At 40.2% G+C, this 20856-nt stretch overlaps 1 protein-coding gene across 21 annotated transcripts in view; it reads left to right on the top strand.

The window, feature by feature from the left end:
- The window catches only part of Cadps2 (Ca2+-dependent activator protein for secretion 2), a 578403-nt gene that overhangs the window by 13641 nt on the left and 543906 nt on the right, over positions 1-20856 (top strand). The window lies entirely within an intron of this gene.

Here is a 20856-nt window from a genome sequence, read left to right as displayed (position 1 = left end):
GCTATAAGCATGTCCCCTTGTCCCACTTATTATTATGCACCACTTATTATTATGCTGTTTCTCTGCCCACCCAGTCGAGACAGTCACCCCTCTGTTTCTCTCTATCCCTGACTCTAGCTTTGTTAGTTATTGACCTCAGCTCTCTGCCAAGGGCTAACCACTTGGTCAGTGTTATCACCTGCAGCCTTGCTGTTGTCTTAGGTTCTGAGCATTGTGCTTTTTTCTGTTGTCTCATTTTTGTGATTAGCTTTATCATCATAAACAACTCAATCACAGCCTCTAAGACATAGCTGCAGTCTTTCTTGTTTACCATATTAAGGTCCTTGTCTGTGCTGTGGTCTGAAATGGTCTCCAAGGCAGGAGTTTCTTGTTAGAAGCCACCCTTTCATAAAATCAGTTGCAATTGTTACAATTAGTTAGAACTAGTAGTATATGCAAGGAGGAAAGTACTTGGTGGGGAGAAGGGAGAGGGGAAAGGAGACAACCTGCCTGCTGTCCCTAGCCTTGAGCCCTGCTTTCCTGTTCGCAGTCTAGTTTGGTTATACAATGCCTAATTACAAGTCTCCATAGGTGTGCATTGGTGGCTTTCCAGACCTTGCCATGTTACCCTTAATCGTTTTTTTTTTTTCTTTTTTTTTAACCTCAGCTTCTTTTCTCACTGTGATATATCAACCAACTTACAGTACCCATTGTGGGTCATTCCCTATTACTACCCATAGAGAGCTGGTTCCTACATCAAGGTGCCCTTTAGATTAGCAAGATCTTTTTATACGTATTTATACCTGTTCTTTGTATACCTGTTAACTTCATGGATTCTAAGGTTTCATAAAAGTCAGCGATCTGTTCCATTCCACAGTTTCTGTTCTTGTTTCTCATCGTTGTTTATTTTTTTTTAAAGCAGGAACTGAAGGAAGGTGAGATAAAATAGTGTGATTCTTTCTTCTGCTTTGTGATAATATAATGAAAACAAAGTTATGACTTTACCTCTTCATTAAATACTTTGTTCATTGATGTGTCAAAATAGCTGACCTAATGTAGGCTTAAGGCAAAGCTTATCTTTGTTTGCAACTTAAGAAATATATGGGGGAAAAGGCATAGCAGTAAGGAGCGGGAGATACTAGTTATAGTGCGTCTACAGCCATGAAACAGACATTGGATAGGAAGTAGGGCTAGATGATAAAACCTCAAAGCCCACCTCCAGTGATGCTTGCTCCCAGCCCCCCACCCCCCCCCCGCCCCCACCAGCTGGGGCCATGTGTTCAAATGCATAAACCAAGTGCGTTTCACATTCACACCACAGCAACCCCTATGTATAGTCTGGCATCAGGCTAAATGTTACATTACAAAGCTTATTTTAAATTTAAATATTTAAGCTTATTTCAGGTTTTTCCTTTCCCGTGAACTAGCTAGTCAGAAGGATAAATTGAGCATTACAGAGGCTGAAGGAATTTTGTTTTCTCTTTTATAATAGAGTTTTAATGTTATGCTGTCAAAGAGTGTGATGACCTGAGCAAATAATATTTATCAAGACTGATTGGATGGTGAGTCCTGTGAATCTGCCCATCCCTGTCTCTGCCACCTTTGCTCCCCTGCCCAACACCTATGTCCTATGTTGGGTTACTGGGTTAGAGACACCTGCCAGGACAATTAGCTTCTTATGTGGGACTTGGGGATGTGAACCCGGGTCCTTATGTTTGTATAGCAAGTACTTTATCCACTGAGTCATCACCCCACAAGCTTGCTATGCATAATTTTTGTGTGTGTACATATGTGTGTTTGCGTGCACATGTGTGTGGGTTTGTGTGTGTCTTTGTATGCTGGTGTGTATACACACATGCATGTATATGTGGAGCCAAGCCAGAGAACAACATTAGTTGTCATTCTTCAAGTGACTTACACATTGTTGTTGTTGTTGTTTTTTAAGACACAGTCTTTTATTGGCTTGAGACTTGTGAGTGTGTTGGGCTGGTTGTCTATGAGGCTGTTGCTGCCATGCCAGTGCTTAGATTACTAGTATAAGCCACCATGCTTGGCTACATCTCTAGTTTTGGTTTAAGTTTATAAAGTTAGCAACTATTCCTTTGAAACTGGGCTATAACTTTATCAATTGTCTATCCTCCATTCAACACACACACAGACACAGACACAGACACAGACACAGACACAGACACAGACACACACACACACACACACACACACACACACACACAGAGAGAGAGAGAGACAGAGACAGAGAGAGAGAGAGAGACAGAGACAGAGAGACAGAGACAAAGTGAGTTTCTATCAACTTGGAATTATTTATATGGAAGGTGGCTAAAAGGCATTCTGCTACCCCCAAACCTATATTCTTACTACTTCAATTTTAGAGAAACAGATTCCAAATTTTATTTAAAGACACAAGTCTTAAATTTAGCTCTCTGCAAAAAGAAAAAAAAAAGTCTAAAGCTAAAAGTACTGCTCCAGTTAAAAAGGTTTAAAAAAATGCTGAATATCATCGGAAAGAATTCTAAATGTAAGACGGCGGCCATAGCCTACAACATTATCAGCCCCTGCTTTCTTGATCAGGAGGCCCCTGCTTTCTTGATCAGGAGGATTGCGTGTGTTCTGGACTGGGAAGGGGGAGGGGTTAGATTCAAGCTGATTCTTAGTCTCTTATCTGTGGTTTCACTAAGTCCAGGCTCCCTTTACCGGTTTTGTGTAAAGAGGTTTTTTTTTTTTTTTTTTTTTTTTTTTTTTCCAGTTTAAATCTTCTTAAGAGCCAGAGGAACAAGGAGTGTGCTGTGAGACTGTGTCTCCTATGAATGTCAGGAGCTACACCCATAAAGTCTTACCAACATACTTGCCAAAACAGGAACCAAACAAGGACAATAACATTAGCTGTGCTAACATGGATGCTGAAATCCCATGGGGCTTCAACTTTAGACAGAAACTAGAGGCATGCTGAGAAGGCTGGGAGAAGAGTCTACTGCAGGGAAGAGCACTCCAGTTCCTTATCCAATATCCAGTGGTCGGCCCTGAAGACATATATACATGTAGCTTTATACAGTCTGAGCAGATTGTATCTATATAAAGTATGTACGTATGTATGTATGTATGTATGTATGTATGTATGCATGTATATATGCATGCATGTATGTGTGGTATGTATGTATGCAACAACGGTGAAAAATCCCATGTAGTGGAAAGAGTGAGGGGTCGATGGGAGGTTTTGGAGGGAGGAAATCTATGTGGGAAATGAGGTAATGTTTCGTAATCGCAGAGATTTTTTTATGTTTCTAAGAAATAATCTATTTATTTAAAAATTAAGGTAATTATTTTATATCTTACAGTATACTCATAAAATGACAAATAGTCTCAAATATTTAAGTAATTGTTCAGACTTAAGGTTATATGTCGCAAGTATTTTACACCAGAATTTCCATAAACTTTTATTGTCAAATCTGAGAATCCTAGGCTTTGACTTTTTTTTTCCCCTTCACTTTTAACGTCTACATTTATTAAAGAGAGAAATAGTACTGGATATGAAAATGATTATTACAAGAAGCTAATGTCCAGTTGGGGAGTTATCAAGTTTATGGTTTTTCAAATAGATGTCAAGAAGTCAATTGTTGTCCAGTAGTGGTGGCACACGCCTTTAATCCCAGCACTCACGAGGCAGAGGTAGGTGGATCTCTGTAAATTTGAGGCCAATCTGGACTACAGAGTGAGTTCTAGAACAGCCAGGACTACACAGAGAAACATTGCTAGAGAAGACCAAACCACCACCACAACAGAAACAACAAAACAAAAAGTCAATGTTTATTGTTCAAGGGAGAAATTTGATTAGAGAATTAAAGAGTTGTCATGTATTTAGTAATTGATAATAGGGCACTGGAGTGAGATAGCCCGAGGAAAGGTACCTTAGGAAGGACAAGATTTTAATGACTGGCGTTAATGTTTTGGGGGATTTAAAATAGACTAGATGGCCAGCATGGCAAAGGAAATTGAAAAAGGAATAGCTAGATACAGAAGAAAAGTTAAATGCTCTGAGTCACAGAATTGAAAAATCTGTTTGACAGAGGAAGCTAAAGACAGAGTCAGGTGTAGAGAAATCAGGTGAGCTCGGGATTGGAAGTATTACCTGGATTTATGGCTGTAAAGGTGAAACTACAAATGTTGACCTGGGTGACTCAATTTCGTCTTCATAAATAATCCACCCTTTGATATGCTACTATTCCTAAATGGTGTGTTTGACACACTGGGTCTGCTTCCTTTCTTTATGTGACAAATACCTTGAGGTTTCAGATAGTAGCACTGCCACCTAACAGCTAAGTTTTGGCTTTGTAAAGGATTCCTTGGTGAGGGGTGCTACATAAATATTAATGTGTATGCTTACATATATATATATTTGTGTTTTAATTTTATAATAGTGAATTAAAAATTAATAGTAACATAGATTTCAAGTGTGGCTTAATCTAGATGAAGAACGTCAAGTATCCTGACAAGATCAAATCTTTGATGTTCATGTAAAGTCATTAGGTATAGCTGTTTTCCTTCCAGTTGTGATTTTTAAAAGGCAAATACAGATTAGATGTTATGCAAATCTTCAAATGTATATTAACCTGAGTAAAAACCGCTTATAATATATTTTAGTTCAGTAGAATGCTGTGAAGATTTCATGAAATATTTTCTGGAAAGCATAGAGGGTTAGTACTTGGCATAGAGCGGAACTTTGCAGAGTTTTCTCTTTAAAATTTTATAATAGGTTACATTTAGGAAAAAATTCAATTGTATTTATGTGTTCTCGTTCAAAGGCCAGAATGTTGATGCTAGGGTCTTCCTCAATTGCTTTTGATGTTACATGTTAAGGCAGGGTATCTCACTTAAGCCTGGTCTCACTCATACAGCTGGTTTAATTACCCCGCTTGTCACTAGGGATCCCCAGACTCTACTGCTAAGCACTGCAATTACAGGTGGCTTGACACCCCTTGCTGCCATTTATGTGGGCAGGTGGGATCTGGACTTCAGTCTTTATCTTTTGTAGCAAGTGCTTTATCCGAAGAGCTAGAGCCACACCCCAAAGATACTTTGATTTTAATAAAAACATTTAAAGGCACTATTTAAACAGCTATTCTGTGGTAAACGTCATTGGAGATACTGCTGTAGAGATGTTCTTGGTAGCTGATGATCTAGTACAGGTGATGAAGGAGTTGACATACATATGTGTGCATATATATTAGCAAGGTAGTGATGTGAGAGGATTTGCTACCAGTTACTATGTCATGTGGGAAAATCAGGAAGAGCCTCATAGGAGAGCAAGTAGCTGCTGAAAAGGATTTGAATGAAGTGAAGAACTGAGCTACTTAGAGATGGGAGAAGACAAGGAGAGTAGCGAAGATTGTACTAACAGCAAGTGCAAAATGCTTTCTGGTAGAATAAACATGCTTTTCTTGTGAAGAGCTACAGAGGGATCCCGGACAATGAGAGGGACACGTGGCTGCGGCAGATGATAGGGATTTAAGTGCCAGGGTGAGCTCTTGGCAGGTTTGACTGGGACAAAGGAGATGACCTGATTCAGCCTCCCAATGGAGTTCACTGATGAACTGGACCTCTCTGTGGAGTAATTTGGGGCTGGAGCTAGGGGTGTGTGCCAAGTACAAGAAATTGAAGTTAGCCCGTGCTAGTGGGTAAGAATAAACTAGTTTCATTTAAGTAGAGCAGGAGTAAAGAGATATAGAATGTGACAAAATATGTATTAAACATTATTTAAATTTACTAAATCCACGAGTAATGGAGGTAGCATTGTACTGTTATTATCTCTGCTAAAATCTTATATTTATTAAAATAAATACACTTAGAAATCTGAGCATTGTAGAACATAGAAAATAGAAAACAGAAGTCACGGGTCTCACTCCTTCCATTTTAATACTTACTTATACCCCTGTCCTTCTCTGCCTCGGTTCCCACCTCTCTCTTTTGTGTGTGTGTTCCTCTGTTCCAGAGTGTCCATGTATGTGTGTTGAGGTCAGATCAACCTTGGATCTTGTTTGAAAGATAGTTATTTCCCCAGTCTTGTGTTTTATAATTCTTCTAGAAAACTCTTCAAAAATTTACACAAGCTCTTTCTTGTTTCCATTGTTTGCTGTAGAAGGATGAGGGTGAGATTTTAGCTTACTAATACAAACGTGTGGTCTCCCCTCTCCCTTTTTTAGGATATTGCCTACAATTTTGGTTTTGCTAGTCAGTTCTTTCTTATAAGCACTATAATTTTAGTTGGGTATATGGCAGTTTGACGGAGGACTGTTATTTCCCGTCTTCTTGTTCCTTCCCGTCAGTGCAATGAGGCTGAACATGGCTTTCTGTAGACAATATGAATTGAAAATACAGTTTTGGGAACACAAAGTGGCTTTATTATTTTTCCCATATGAAAATGGAACCTTGAGACCATGAGTATCAGTGAGAAATCACAGAGGCAATATTTCAGCTCTGACAGAATGCGGAAGATAGGTTAGAATAGTAGTTCTCAACCTTCCTAATGCTGTGGCCCTTTAACGCAGTTCCTCATGTGTAGGGGCCCCAACGATAAATTTATTTTGTTGCTACTTCATAACTGTCATTTTGCTCCTGTTATGAATCATAATGTAAAAATCTGATATGAGACCCCCACATGGGTTGTGATCCATAGGTAGTGAACGTCTGGGTTAGGGACTACTGGGATTTCTCTTAAGGAATTATCATCCCAGACTCCCCAGTACAGGGGATGTCAGGGCGGAGAGGTGAGAGTGTGTGGGTAGGAGGGAGCATACTTATAGAAGCAGGGGGGAGGGGATGGGAGAAGGGACCCCAGTAGGGAAACCAGGAAAGGGGATAACATTTGAAATGTAAATACATAAAATATCCAATAAAAAATAGAAAATAGGTACTAAAAAAAAAAAAAACCCAACCGAGAAAACAAACAAACAAACAAACAAACAAACAAACAAATAAAAAACCAAAAAGAAAGTATCTACCCAAGGATGTGTCAACCATGGACTTGAAATTTGTCAGGATCCCATATTCGCTCCTATTCTTCAAACTAGGAAGGAGAAGAGAGAAGGAGAGGGGGAAGAAAGGGAGAGGGAGAGTAGAATGAAGAGGACAAGGAGAAGTAAGGCTGAAGAGGAGGAGGAGACTGTAACAACAATGATAATGAAGATGATGACTACTGAAGTTTGTGAAAGTGGGATATTAATAAGTGTGATTTGCATGTAGCAATGTTCCCTGAATCAGAGTGCCATTTCCTACTTGGTGTCTCCTCTTCCTGTAAGTTGCCATGGCAGTCTTCCATAAAATCCAGTCATAAGTTATTTTCTTAATTAGTGATCAGTAGGGGAGGGTCCAGACCATCGTGAGTGGGGCCACCCCTAGGTTGCTGGTCTCGAGTTCTATAAGAAAGCTATTTCAGTAAGCCACGGGGGAACGAACCACTAAGTAGCACTCCCCTGTGGCATCTGAATTCACTGCTGCTTCACGGTTCCAGCCCTGTTTGAGCTCCTGTCTTGGTTTTCTTGAATGATGGACTATGATGTGGAAGTGTAGGCCAAATAAACCTTTTTCTCCCCAGCTTTCTTTGGTTCACTGAAGCAACAGTAACCATAAGAGTTTTAAGGAAACAAGGTAGAAGGAGCTTGGGTCTCTGCCAACTTTGTAGAGGAATAACATCACCCAGCTATGTCTTTAGTCTGAGAAAGCCTAAGTGACTGTTCTGTCTACATGGATTTAAGCGAATTTTCGTTTTAGATGTTTGTTAGACTTGATCTGTTATCTTAACTGCAAAGTTTTATAATTTTAATAATATAATTTATTTCTTTTCCTTACCCCAATAACATGATGTTCATTCTTTCTGCTCACAATGTTATGTTTTTGTTTTAAAATTAATCTCCTCCTATCTTGGTACAGTTTCAAGTCCCAAGAAAGATAATTACTGTTACAGCTTCTCTTGCAGGTATAATCGGTCATGTCATACTAGTTTTGTATTAGGAGACAGAATGGTGATATGGTTAGCATTGTTCCTTCGCTCCTCCCTTCCATGTCTGGAGACCTAGATATTGTTTCTTGAGTCATAGCTACTATTCTCATTGACGAAAATGATGAGGATGTTTGTTTATTTCATTTTTGAAACTGTAATATAAATATATCATTTCTTCTTTAACTCTCCTCCCTCCACAACCCTAGTATACCCCTCTTTGTTCTCTTTTACATTCATATTCTTCTTTTACAGCAATTGTTATTTTATATCTATCTACCTATATATAAATAAATATATATATAGTGTTTAAATGCCACCCTCTCAGTCTGTATACTGATACCAGTGTTTATGGTCTCAGGGATGACCATTTGGTAATGGATAATCAATTTACATGCTGTTTCCTGAAGAAGATATTTCTACCACTGTCAGCATTCCTTAGTTGCCTGTAGTTGTTTGTGTAGGGCTCAGACCTCATGAATTCTCCTCATCCACTTCGGCATGTCTAGCATTGTGGTCTTTGTTTAACACATGCTTAGCCATTCATGTTGGTGAGAGTTTACGGGTGAATCTTGTGATATTACTAGGGGATACAGTCTCATAGCAAACTTCCTGATCTTTTGACTCCTATCATTTTTCTGCCCTCTCTTCTTGAATTTTCCCTGAACCTAAGCCCTGGGGAGTGTTCTGCATGATGTATTCATTGGGACTGGGTCCCACAACTCTGCATTTTGATTGGATTTGGCTTTCTGTACTGTAGCAGTATTTGCCACGGTTTGTTTCCCTCTTGTAGGCAGAGTCTCAAATTCAATTAGAAAACAGTTAGTTACCACCAAGTTTGTGTGTTACTGCTGCACTTAGGATTATGGTGCCATGGTAGTTGTAGTTTATAAGTGTCATAGCTGGGCAGGGTTATTGGCTAGTTCTCTCCCTTGTAAGTTTTTATGGTGTTTTCTAAGTACCACCAGAAATAGTCTTGGGAGTGTGAGCAGGGGCTTTCAGGTTAGTTCAATATCAGGAACTTCTGGGATCTTTGTCTGATATACCTGGCATCTTTAGCAGTAGGGATTTACTTTCCCTGTGTGTGTGTGTGTGTGTGTGTGTGTGTGTGTGTGTGTGTGTGTGCACGTATGCACATATGTGTTTATAGACACAAAATTAGGTGTATTATAGGCATTTGCCCTATCAGGATAAACATGTACCAGCTTGAAACAGTTGTCAAAACACCTGCATCTGAAGAAAATAGTCTCACAAGGTTTAATTCCCCCTGTTCCAGAGCCATAAATAAGATCTCCACACTTAAATGTGATTCTACAAATTGAAATGACTCAATAGATTGCGCATTATCACAAACAACTCTTTTCTACTGCACAGCCAGACAACATTCTTGAGTGCATCTCTATTGATCTTATATATTTTTATTCTTTGTTCATTTTTGGATTTTTTTTTTTTCGAGACAGTGTCTCTGTAGATAGCACTGGCTCTCCTGGAACTTCCTATATATCGTAGATTGGCCTCGAGCTCAAAGGTTTCCACTTCCTTATGTCCCTCAGGTACTGGGATTAAAGGCATTTGACACCTTGACCAGCAGCTGGCTGCATTTCTTTTTTGTAGACATTTTATTATAGATTTTACTGTTTTTTCTTCTATACTTAGCTTATCCCTTTCTCTACCACCTTAAGTTGGTGTAAGTCAGTGGATTTTGCAGCAAGGATGGATGACTATACACTCCAGCAAACATTTCCCCCCAAAATAATAATAATAAAAATCGTGACAATGATTCTTCCTCTGTGGTTCCTAGTTACGAACAGGCAGAAGTAGGTGTGCTGGAAACACTGCAAAACCCAGAGAGGATTTCTGTTTTATCCTGCATGATGTTTCAATATTTAGCAGCCTTGTTAAAGCTTGCTTATAATTGGCTCTAAAATATTTATCAGATGCAGGATACCTTTTTCATATTTTAATAAATGGCAATATTTTTAGACATGCAAACTCTCCCCAGGTAAATTGAGAGAACATTGAATTCGATTTTGTTAGGGACTTTCTCCAGAATCACTCACTAATTTGGAAAACAGTGTCCCCAGCAGCAGTGGCCTTTGGGTTATTTGTTTCCCCAGTGCAGGATGCATGTGTCAGCCTTCATTTTCACCTGTCAGCTTCCCCTTGATTTTATGGGTATATATAAAACCTATTTAGCCCTTATTTCAACATGTCAAAAATAAAGAATAGTGTTGACAATATTTAGTAAAATATGACCTGCCGCTTCTGCACTGGACTTCTCCATTACTTACATAGATGAGTGCGCATAGTTTATTTTGTCTCTGAGACCAGTTACGTGTAAGCATTTACATGCTGAAGTCCATGTGTTTTCTATTGTTTATTCCTATTCCAGTTAGGATTATTTATTTATATTTTTTTAAAATGTCACTGTAGATGATATATTTTACCTTTTAATTTCATTTCTGGCTATCAAAAATTAGTTATTAAATATTTTTTAAGGAAGTCTCATCATCTAGGGTTCACTAAGAAGGCACTGCCATATTTAAAGTAAGTAATAGCTCCCAGGTGATGGAATTAGGTAGGAGTTTGGAAAGAGTGAAAGATGGCACGGTGATCCAGGAATTCCCTTTGGAGGGAAGGGGGCCTTTATTAGTCTTAGGGTGGAATGGAATAAATGGGAGCTGTGGTCAGAACTGGGCAGGAGCTCTGCTCTGGGAAAGAGGGAGGCCAAGTCCTGGGGCTGCTGTGAAGACTACAGTCACTGTGACACCCTGAGCATCAGTGTGCAAGCCAAGTAAGCAGCACCTTCCATCATTGCTTCCCTCCACCTCACCTAAGGGAATCAAAGAGAATCTGACAAGCCCACAAACCTATGGCTTTCCCTCCCAAGTCACAGATCAAGATGCAGGGCAGAGGAGATCAGGATGGAGACGAGGGGGCGTGTACATTTGGGGTTGGGAGCACTATGTCTGGCTGGGTGTTAGACTCACTGTCCAGAGGACAACTGTAATCTGTGTTTGTCTTTCCTAGAAACATGTCCTAGGCTTCTGGCTAGCTTTGATCTCGGCCAGTGTTTGGGCAGGCCCTGATCTCCTTCCTTCCCTATAATTCTTTTGAATTTGTGGCCTGGTTGTCAGATTATCTCATTCTGTTCAAACATTTTCACACACACCTTTCTAAGAGTATCTAATAAAATTTCTGATTCCATGAAGATCTGAAATCTTTATTTCGTGGAGGGAAATTGGCTGGGTATTGGATTCTGGGCTGGCCTTTTTCTGCAGCTGTCTGTGCAGACCCTGGTCCACTGTCTTCTGCCAGGCAGTGTTGCTAATGAACAATCTGAAGTGTGATTTCATTCATTTTTTTGAAAGTGACCTGTTTCTTCCTTTCTCAGTGCTTTAAATGCTTTTTACTCTTCCTTTCGGCTTTCTACAATGTCCAAAGCACCCTTTTAGTTTTCTAAAAGGAAATTATTGTATAAGGCACTCGCTGGTTGCAACCATCAGCTAGGGAAAATTCCATTAGTTTTAGAATATTTCCTTTGTTTCAAATAATTCAGGATGGGGGTGACCAGAAGGAGTAGCATGGGTTTGTTTGAAGGGTGAACCACTTCCCTCCAGCCATTCTGTCTTTATTAGTATATTTAGGATTCCGGAATGTTCTGCATGGATGAGTTTTCTAGTCTTACTCTAAAGATTGTCATTAACTGGTGGTTTTATATGCCCTTTGGCTTTCTTTTATGTATACTGAGAAATATAGTTAGCTCTAGAGAATCAGAAAGCCTTGTAATATCTTACTCAATGTACATAATGAAGATGTTTCTATTTATCATATATTCCTTTTGTGTGTGTGTGTGTGTGTGTGTGTGTGTGTGTGTGTGTGAGAGAGAGAGAGAGAGAGAGAGAGAGAGAGAGAGAGAGAGAGAGAGAGAGAGAGAGAGGGGTTGGCGGGGGGAGACTTGTTAGATTTATTTTTGTCTCCTGTGTATCAATGGAGCTGTTCACTAAAATAAGACCCACAAACTCTAAAACGCCTTTGATGTGTTAAAATGCACACACCTGCCTTGGGGAAGAAATAACAGAAATGCTGTGTGCATTCTGGTAGTATGTTTTCACTTCGAAACACTGTTGTATGCATTAAGATAAGAGTAAGACTTGAAAGTACCTCATATGCCTAATCACTCCAGTGTTCAACTAAATTTAAAAAATGATTTTTTGAAGTATTTTTTTAATATATACATATGTAGTAGTGTAACTCTCAGCTAGTGAAAATGTGGTTGGACTGGAAATCTTGTGTTAATTAATGGTACATGCCAGAGATTTCTGAAACGTGTGTTAAGGTTGTGAGACCTAAATTCCATGAGAAGTTTGAGCAGAAGTTATCCAATTCTTTTTATGTACCTGGCCCTCAGGCCCTGCTCCCTGACCATATCAATATGTAATAGCTTCCGGATGGAACACCATCTGTATACTTTCCCCTTAAGACCCAAATACGTGACATTGAGAACATTGCCACTGCTTAGAAACAAACTTCTTTTACTTTCATTAAAGATAGTACTCTTTGGCTTATTTGCTAACATAATGCACTTTTGACATTTTTTTTTTCTCCTCAGCTGAGAACTCCTCAAACTGCCAGTGTTTTCAATCATTTCAAACTTATATATTACTGTCCAGAGTCCTGATAACAGGATAGTATCAATATTGCTAGGAAAATATATAGTCTTTAAATGCCAGCTATACATGACGCGCCTGAAATATTAATGCTTATTAGCTTCTAAGATGTTATTCTTCAGAGAATGGAAGTTAAAAAGGGAGCAATAAAGCATGCATGGCTTCTAAAAGAAACGGATAGGATTAAGTAGCACTTTTAAGTCTTAGAAGTTTGAGGTCATCTTATTTCCGGTTTTGCATTTGCTCAGAAAACATAAAGAGTCTGTCCAAGGTCACCCAGTTTGTTAATGACAGTGTTGGATTTGAATGTATATTTTAGTATCTCTAAATTCTTGGGTCTTTTCCTAAGGGTTTCCCAAAGCGTCTTTCCTTTCCTTTAAAAGCTAAGAACTGCTTTGCTTCTTGCATAAAATGTGTTATTAAAAACTGATTTCTTAAATTACAATGAGTTTAAGATCATTTTCTCTTGCAGAACAAATAATGTGGGCTCTAAAGCATTGCTATCTGTAGCTAGAGACTGATACATGTCCATCGTCTTCAACAGTAACTTTATAAAGGGACTTATGTAGTGCTTTTTGCAAAACTGTTTAAATAGGAAATATTAGATATGAGTCAGGAACTCATGATTGAAATTGTGTATTTGCATGAATTGTAAGAGAGTCTGTCCAAATACTAAGTAAATTGTTGATCTTGGTTGTAAGTGCTGACCAGGGCCTCTTGAGTGTTCCCAGTCCCTTCCTCAAAGTGTCATTGAGTCTGGTTAGTGAAAAGATGCTAACATTTAGCATAGTCTCTAGCCTAAAAGTCTACTTTTATACTTTTTTAGCTTTTACTGCTTTTTGTTCTTTATTATCTTACATCTCCTGAGATGTTCTGTATATTTTTGAGACTATGGAATTAAGGAACAGAAAATTAGAAGGAAGAGCACTGATAACCTGACCCACAGTCCCAGTGGGTTCTGGGTTCGCCTTTATCACTCTGTTTCCCTGCTTCTCCCACTGACCATGACGTAAGCATAGTTTTGTATCAGCTGGCATCCTACACCAAATACTCTTCTACTGGCAGAACTCTTCCTAGTATTTCCCAATGATGTCATACTCTTCCTTTGTGTTCACATACCATAGCATTTAGGTTGTGATGACTGTCTGCTACAAGACTTATGGGAGAGGAAGAGTCAGTGTTTCTAGACAGGAAATAACAGTTCAGAACATACACACTAAATCATCCGTAGGATGGGAAACTGATACAACTAAGTCCGTGACTTGTCTCTGGCAGAGCTCATTTCACTGTGGCTCTTTTACTCTTGGATAGCTTCTTAAGTAAGGATTTTTTTTCTTAAATACTTAATTAGTGATTACTTTGTTCTGTAAAACTCCTCCTTTCTTCCTTCCTTCCTCCCCCTTCCTCCCTCCCTCCTTCCTTTCCTCCCTTCATTTCTTGTTGTGTGAGCCAAATCTAATTATGTACTTAGACTGTCCTTGAGTTTGCAAGCTTCTTGTCTCCACCTCTCAGGACTGGGGTTGCAGGTGTATGCCTCCGTACCGAGCTTTCAATTCATCTTTACTTATTCTGTGTTAAAGTTCAGGATAAGTGTCCAGGTCGCACATGCATTTTAGCCAATGATTGGCCCATTACTCTGGAGGCTTCTACAAAGTCAGCTGGGACCTTAGTCCTCAGCATTTGAGAAGTCAGCTGATAGAGGCTCACAGATTCAGGTGGATTCATTATCAGTGTGAGGAAGCGGAGCTTCCAGTGGTTTTAGAGTAGGGAACGGGGCATGAATGTTGGAGCAGAGAATTAAATATCAGAGAGATGACTAAGGAACAGAATGAAGAGTAAGCAGGGGCTGATTTATAGATTTCAGGATTTTTCTGGAGCTATTGTAGGATGGAATTATTGTCAAGAAGTGACATAGAGAAGAAAAGAGCTGGAGGATAGTCCAATAAGTGTTATATTGACACCAAACAACAATAAAATGTGCCTAAGAGTAGCCTAACCCCCTGGACTTTCTTTGTAAGGCACAGGGATGGGGACCATGGTTCAGTGCCACTGGCTGTGCTTGGTAGTGGTTTATGTCAATATGTATACCAATACCTGTTTATAGGTAAAGAGAGAAGGGATTTAAAATGGAAAATGAGCACACCAATCTTCAGGAATAAGGGTATATTTCAGCCGTGCTTGTGCAGGATATTGTTGCAATGAAAAATACTACCAAGAAACGGGCATGTAGCCAAGTGGTAGGGTGTTTTCCTAGCACGCACCAAGCCCTGGATTTGAACCCCAACGCTATGCAAAGCTAGGTGTGGTGGGAATTCCTGGAGAAGTGGAAGGGTCATAAGTTCAAGATTGTCTTCTGCTGCTTAGGAGTTTGAGTCCAGCCTGACTTATATAATACCCTGTCTCAAAAATGTCTGGGGAGATAGCTGAGTGGAGAGATATAGTGTGTGTTGGGCATGTGTGAAGATCTGTGTTCAAATCTCCATAACTTGGTAAAATCCACTTACACTAGCATGTGTCTATAACTTCAGTGCTCTTACTGCATGGTGGGATGTAGGGCAGAGATCATGGGGGAATAAAGGGAGTGGGAGAAAACCCTTGTCCCATCACAGTTCCAGTGCTCTGGGTGGGTGGATGTGGGAGAACTGCCATTCGCTTTCCACACAGCCCTGGGTGGGTGTCTGGCTGTGGGAACCCACAGAACCCAGCCCACCAGGGGCTAGACAAGGGGCAGTCTGAGGTCTCTGGGACTCACTGAGGCCAGAGATAACATGTTCTTAGTCTCGGGCATCCCAGACACCTCTGGACACCACGAAAGAGCTGAAAACAAATGGGGGCCGCTGGGGGTGGCTCAGTCATTGCCAGGTCCGAAGGGAGGAGAGGGCAGAGAGAGAGAGGGGGTGCTGGGTGGTTCCCACGCGGGTGAGAGTTCTTTGTCCAGTCCATGGCTGGAGCTCACAGGAAGGCCTTCCGGTGCAAGGTTAGACACAGCTCTATAGGGGAAAGCCTATCCCATTGTTCAAGCAAGGTGGGCCTTGATGAGCAGAGACAGTCCATGATTTTAGGGCTTTATTGTAGAAAGGCAGGGAGAAAAAGAGAAGGTAGAAAGAGGGAGAGGTCGGCCATGGCCACGTGGAGAGTGGAGAGAGGGGGTAAGGGAGAGAAGGAGGGCTAGAGAAGAGTGTAAGAAAGGTGAGAGCTTAAAGAGAGCAAGGAGGAGCCAAGTAGTTCCTTTTATAGTGGGCTGGGCTACCTTGCTGTTGACAGGTAACTGTGTGGAGGAGCATACCTGGCTATGTGTGGGAAGCCACATGTGCCGTTGCAGGGTGGCGCAGGGTGGCGCTGGCTACCGCTGGCCACCACACATACATAGACAGTAAAGTTTTTTTGCCAAGATGAGGTTTTGAGAATTAACCAATCAGATGAGAGATAAGTTAACCAATCAGATGAGAGAGAAGTTATCAATCAGATGAGAGACAAGTTAACCAATCAGATGAGAGAGAAGTTAACCAATCAGATGTAGGCATGCAAATGAGGTGGTAAGCATAACCCATGCATAACCAATCCGGGTGTGAGACACGCCTCTCCTAGGCCTATATAAACAGCACCAGTTCTGGGTTTGGGGTCTCTTTGCCTCTGCAATCAAGCTCTCCCAATAAACGTGTGCAGAAGGATCTTGTTGCTGCGTCGTTCTTGCTGACAAGTCAGGGCATGCACAAGAGCTATAGTCAGATAACTGTGGGGGTGGAGTCTAGCCAGGATGTCAGGAGCTTGGGGCTTTATCTGTGTGACTGATAGCCACAGAATTATGAAGTTAGGGGCTCTGTGGTTTCAGGCACCTGTTTCTGGGAATGTGGCTCACTGTTCTGTCCCTTGAAGAGTTTTCTACTGGGTCTCTGGAGCAAGCCTCATTCAACCAAAACAGGCTGCCTTTCATGGCCCTGCAGTGGGAGGCAGAGATAAGGAAAAGACCCAGAAGCCCTCTGGCAAGGTAGCCTACTGGGGGTAACAATGAACAACATAAGAGATCCCAAATAAGGTGACATTGAAGAGCGACACTTGGAAGTTATAGTATGCCCGCCGTGTGTGGTATGACACCTATGCATCTGTAATCACACATGTACACACACACACACACACACACAGAGAGAGAGAGAGAGAGAGAGAGAGAGAGAGAGAGAGAGAGAGAGAGAGAGAGAGAAAGAATTAGAAAGAAATGAAGAAGTCGGTAAGAATCCAGAAGATATGGTATAGATTTGCTTCTAAAGACTTTTAAAATTATCATGTATTTGGTTTCTTTTCCTTAAATTGTGCTCAATTGTGTAGGTCTTATGTTGAATTTTGCATCAGGACCATGCCCTCGCAAGGTCAAACTCACCATGGCAGCCTTTCATAGCCTTTCATTCTGGTCTAAGTCATCACTGTCTTTTTTTAATCAGTTCCTGTCAGGATTCTCTTGGATATTCTTGTGCAATAGAAGAGTCCCTTTTCCATGTTTCAAACTGAGTTCTGATTTACAGTGTGTCAGAAGTACGATGGTAGCCAAATTCTGTAATCCCTTTCTTGTTACATCTTTCCATCCTTGAGGGATGGAGTAAATTAATGTCTGAGTAGTTGCTTTCACTGTAAATAGCTGCTTCCTTTGTTTTCTCACTCCACAATACTGGGAAGTGGTGCCTTCCAGGCAGAGCATTGCTGTGTAGGATTGCTACTAGCACTACAGAAAAAAATCCCTCCCAGAAATTAGCAACCTCTTTCTCTGGGGGATCTTCTTTTCTCTCCCATCAGTGCTCCCCTTCTGCCCTGCCTACAGTAGATGGGATCAAAGTTATACCTAAAAGGCTTTCAGGCTGCACTATATACTACTTCCTACCTGGGCAGAAAGGCTTTTAAGTAATTTGAAGCCTTTTACAGGTTATATTTGTATGGGTTGTATTTTCATATATAACAACTCAGTAAACATTATCAAATTTTTTTGGTTGTGCACAAATATAATGATGTCCCTTTATAGTATGAGTTTCAAGGACATGGGCTTCTTTTTGAATTAAACAAAGTGGTGTCTAACAGCTGTTGTGCTAAAGCAGTGCTTTTTATGTCAGTCAGAGTACCTGTTCCCGAGGTCATGTCAGCGTTTCCTGGGACCGCACACTTAGACTACACAATATCACTGCAAGTGTTTTTCCTATAGCACCTTTCGCTCTCTGCACACACTTGACATTAAACTGTTCATTGGCATTTATTTCTCTGCAGTGGTAATGAGCAGTAGCTTCGGGGATGCTCATGGAAGTCTCTTTTGTCCTTGCATGCGTGTGGCACACTTTGTTCTGGCACAGTTAAGCAGCATGATGCCTGCTATGCCATCGCTGAGCCATTAGAGCAAGCATGGATACTGTTTCCATCTGGATGCCACGGGAGCTTGGTTCTCTCCACTGCATATGTTGTGTTCCTTTATTTCTTGTGAGTTTATTTTTTATGGGACTTACAAAACCATAATGCTTTATTAATTTTTTTGATTTATTAATTTTTTGATGATTTTTTTTTAGCATACAAGTTTTCCCTGGGATGACCATAGCAATAGGTTATTCAATACCAAACTGTCAGCCCTGAAAACATATGCATAGAAGTAACCATATGTGAACTGAGCAGGTTGAATTTATATACTTAGGACTTCATCTTGTATGTTGTGACCAGAAGGTTGATGAAAGTAACCTTTTTTCATCAACCAGCTTTTTCCTTTGGTAAGTCTCAGAGTATTGCTCTCCCAGTGTGAGCTCCATCCCATGAGTGCTGCACCATTTCCACTTCAGAGTCATCATCGTGAGGTCATTGGATGGGAGCTCATATTCAACTCATAATGCAGGACTACAGAGATTTGCCATTGGAGACTGGTTAGTAGTTTCAGAGAACTCTAGACTCTAAAATTCTCTCCCCATGATTCCAGGTAGCATAAGGAATATCAGGCCTTGGCTTTCAGAAGAAGAAATGTTTGCAGAGCATAGAAACCATGCCATACCATTCTCTCTATGCCTTTCACCTCTTTCCCTACATCTCCATTTTCTTCTTGCCTTCCCTTCTTTATTGTTCTCTCTACTCATTGGGCTAATCGCCCTATGAGGAATTTATTATGTCTACTACAGATTATATAGACTTATGTATTCATACCTTTAAAACTAAACATAATTATGTAACTACACATCCTTTTGATATGGAGTTAGTTAGATAGTATGTTAATTAGAATAGTTGGGAAAATAACAGTTGCCAGATTGTTTTATAGAAGTGATTTAATATTAAAAAATAATGATAAATATATCAAAAATGTAAATAAGAAATAGGGAACTGTTTGCAATATAGAGCTTACGGATGGCAGGAAGCCTTAAACAGCTTGTGAGCAAGTGAGACAAGGTGGAGGTTGGAATCAGACCCAAGGAGCAAATTTCCTTTGGGAGACAGAGCCACACATTGGAAACAGAGCCTAGGATCCAACTCCCCACTGCCAGTATAAACTGGTACCCTGGAAGAGACACACAGGATAATAATAATGCAATCCCAAGATATGGCTGCTTTTGTAAATGTCACATCAAGCAGAGGAGGGAGGGACAGAAGTCCCTTGGTCTTTCCTTGGCAACAGTTCAGTCTGTTGGTTTCCCCTCAGCTTACTGAAATTAAAACAGTTATAAAGGAAGTGTGTGACCTGCCATTTGCAGAGTTTTGTTATATATAGAAGAAGGCTGGGACACCCAGGAAAAGGTTTGTCCCCCAAAGACACAGCTCTTTCTTTAGGTAAGCCTCAGAGTATTGCTCTCCCAGTGTAAGCTCCATCCCATGTGTGCTGCACCATTTCCTCTTCAGAGTCATCATTGTGAGATCATTGGATGGGAGCTCACAGCTCATAATGCAAGACTCTTGAGTTGCTCCTCAATTTGCTTTCTTTCTTCCCTCTTTTACTTGGTCTCTGCAGGAGTTGGAGTAATTTCTGTGTATCAGCTGTCCTATTGTTTTCTTAGTTTAGGTCCTTCAGGAAATTGAGTTGCCCCTCTATGAAAGTGAAAGTCTAGAGTGACCTATCAGGCCCCCTGGGAGTGGCCTCTTTTGTCTCTACATACCCATTTGCTCTTTTCTGCTACTCTGTGCTCCAAATTAACATACCTCTGTGACTTTGATGGAGCTCCCTCTTTGCTATGTCTGTTCTGTTCCTTGAGTGTGTTTTTTCCTAGGTATTCTTAAAGTTCTTCACCTTTGAGCATCAGTTATTTCAGTGAGACTCTCTCCTCTGTTTAAAAGCTCCTTCAATCCCACCATGAGCTTCCTTTTAACTTTTAACTATTTTATACTGATTACCTCTATTATTTAAAAGTGATGCATGTGGGCATGACATTGACAAGAGGGGGACTTATGATGCCAATCTTTATTGATTAGATTTGGAATCTCATGGGAGATGCACCTCTGGGCATGTGAATGAAGGCATTTCTGTAGAGATTTAACTAAGTCCTTGCTCTCTTGCAGGAAATTTATTTTTGGTTCCTCATACTGATTTGGTGGTTCACAACTATCTGTAATTTGAGCTCCAGGGTATCTAATGTCCTCATTTGAAGTCTTTAGGCATGGGGCACACACGTAGTGCATGTACAAATGTATATCTGCGGGTTAACCCTAATACACATATGATAAAAATAAATATTTAAAGAAAGAGCTTGTCAAAATGCAAATTAGTCAAAGGTCATGATTTCCTCATGATATTTTAATGCATGTTCCAACATTATTTTTAAACAAAGGTTTAAATATATATAATAATCATGAATAAATTAGATCTATGCTCTGAACATGCTTATTAAATCAATCATTGTTTTGTCTGAGCTGTCTTTAGATAGCTATGTAAGGAGACTGAGGGCTTGACTTTCTCTATTATCCTTCAAATGAAGACCTGAGTTCTAAAGTGTTGAAAGGTTTAGTAATTGTTTGTAAACCTGCCTGGGACTTTGGGAAGCAGGTTTCATGTTTGTGTATCAGAACTTTTAGGAGAACATGAAAAGCCACTGAAAGATGTTTCAGAAGCGTTTTTTACCTTTGTGAAGTCTTGTAAAACGACGACTTTGGCATCAAAATCTCCAGGTTTTATTTGCCTACCATCCTTATCTCCTGAGAGTTTTTTTAAGCTTCTCTTTGCTTTGGTGTCTGAAAACTCTTAGGGGGAAAAGCTCAGCTAGA

This window comes from Mus musculus, chromosome 6 (assembly GCF_000001635.26).
Source record: "Mus musculus strain C57BL/6J chromosome 6, GRCm38.p6 C57BL/6J".
NCBI lineage: Eukaryota > Metazoa > Chordata > Mammalia > Rodentia > Muridae > Mus > Mus musculus.
The sequence above is the reverse complement of the archived record's forward strand: the minus strand, read 5'-3'. Positions and strand labels throughout refer to the sequence as shown.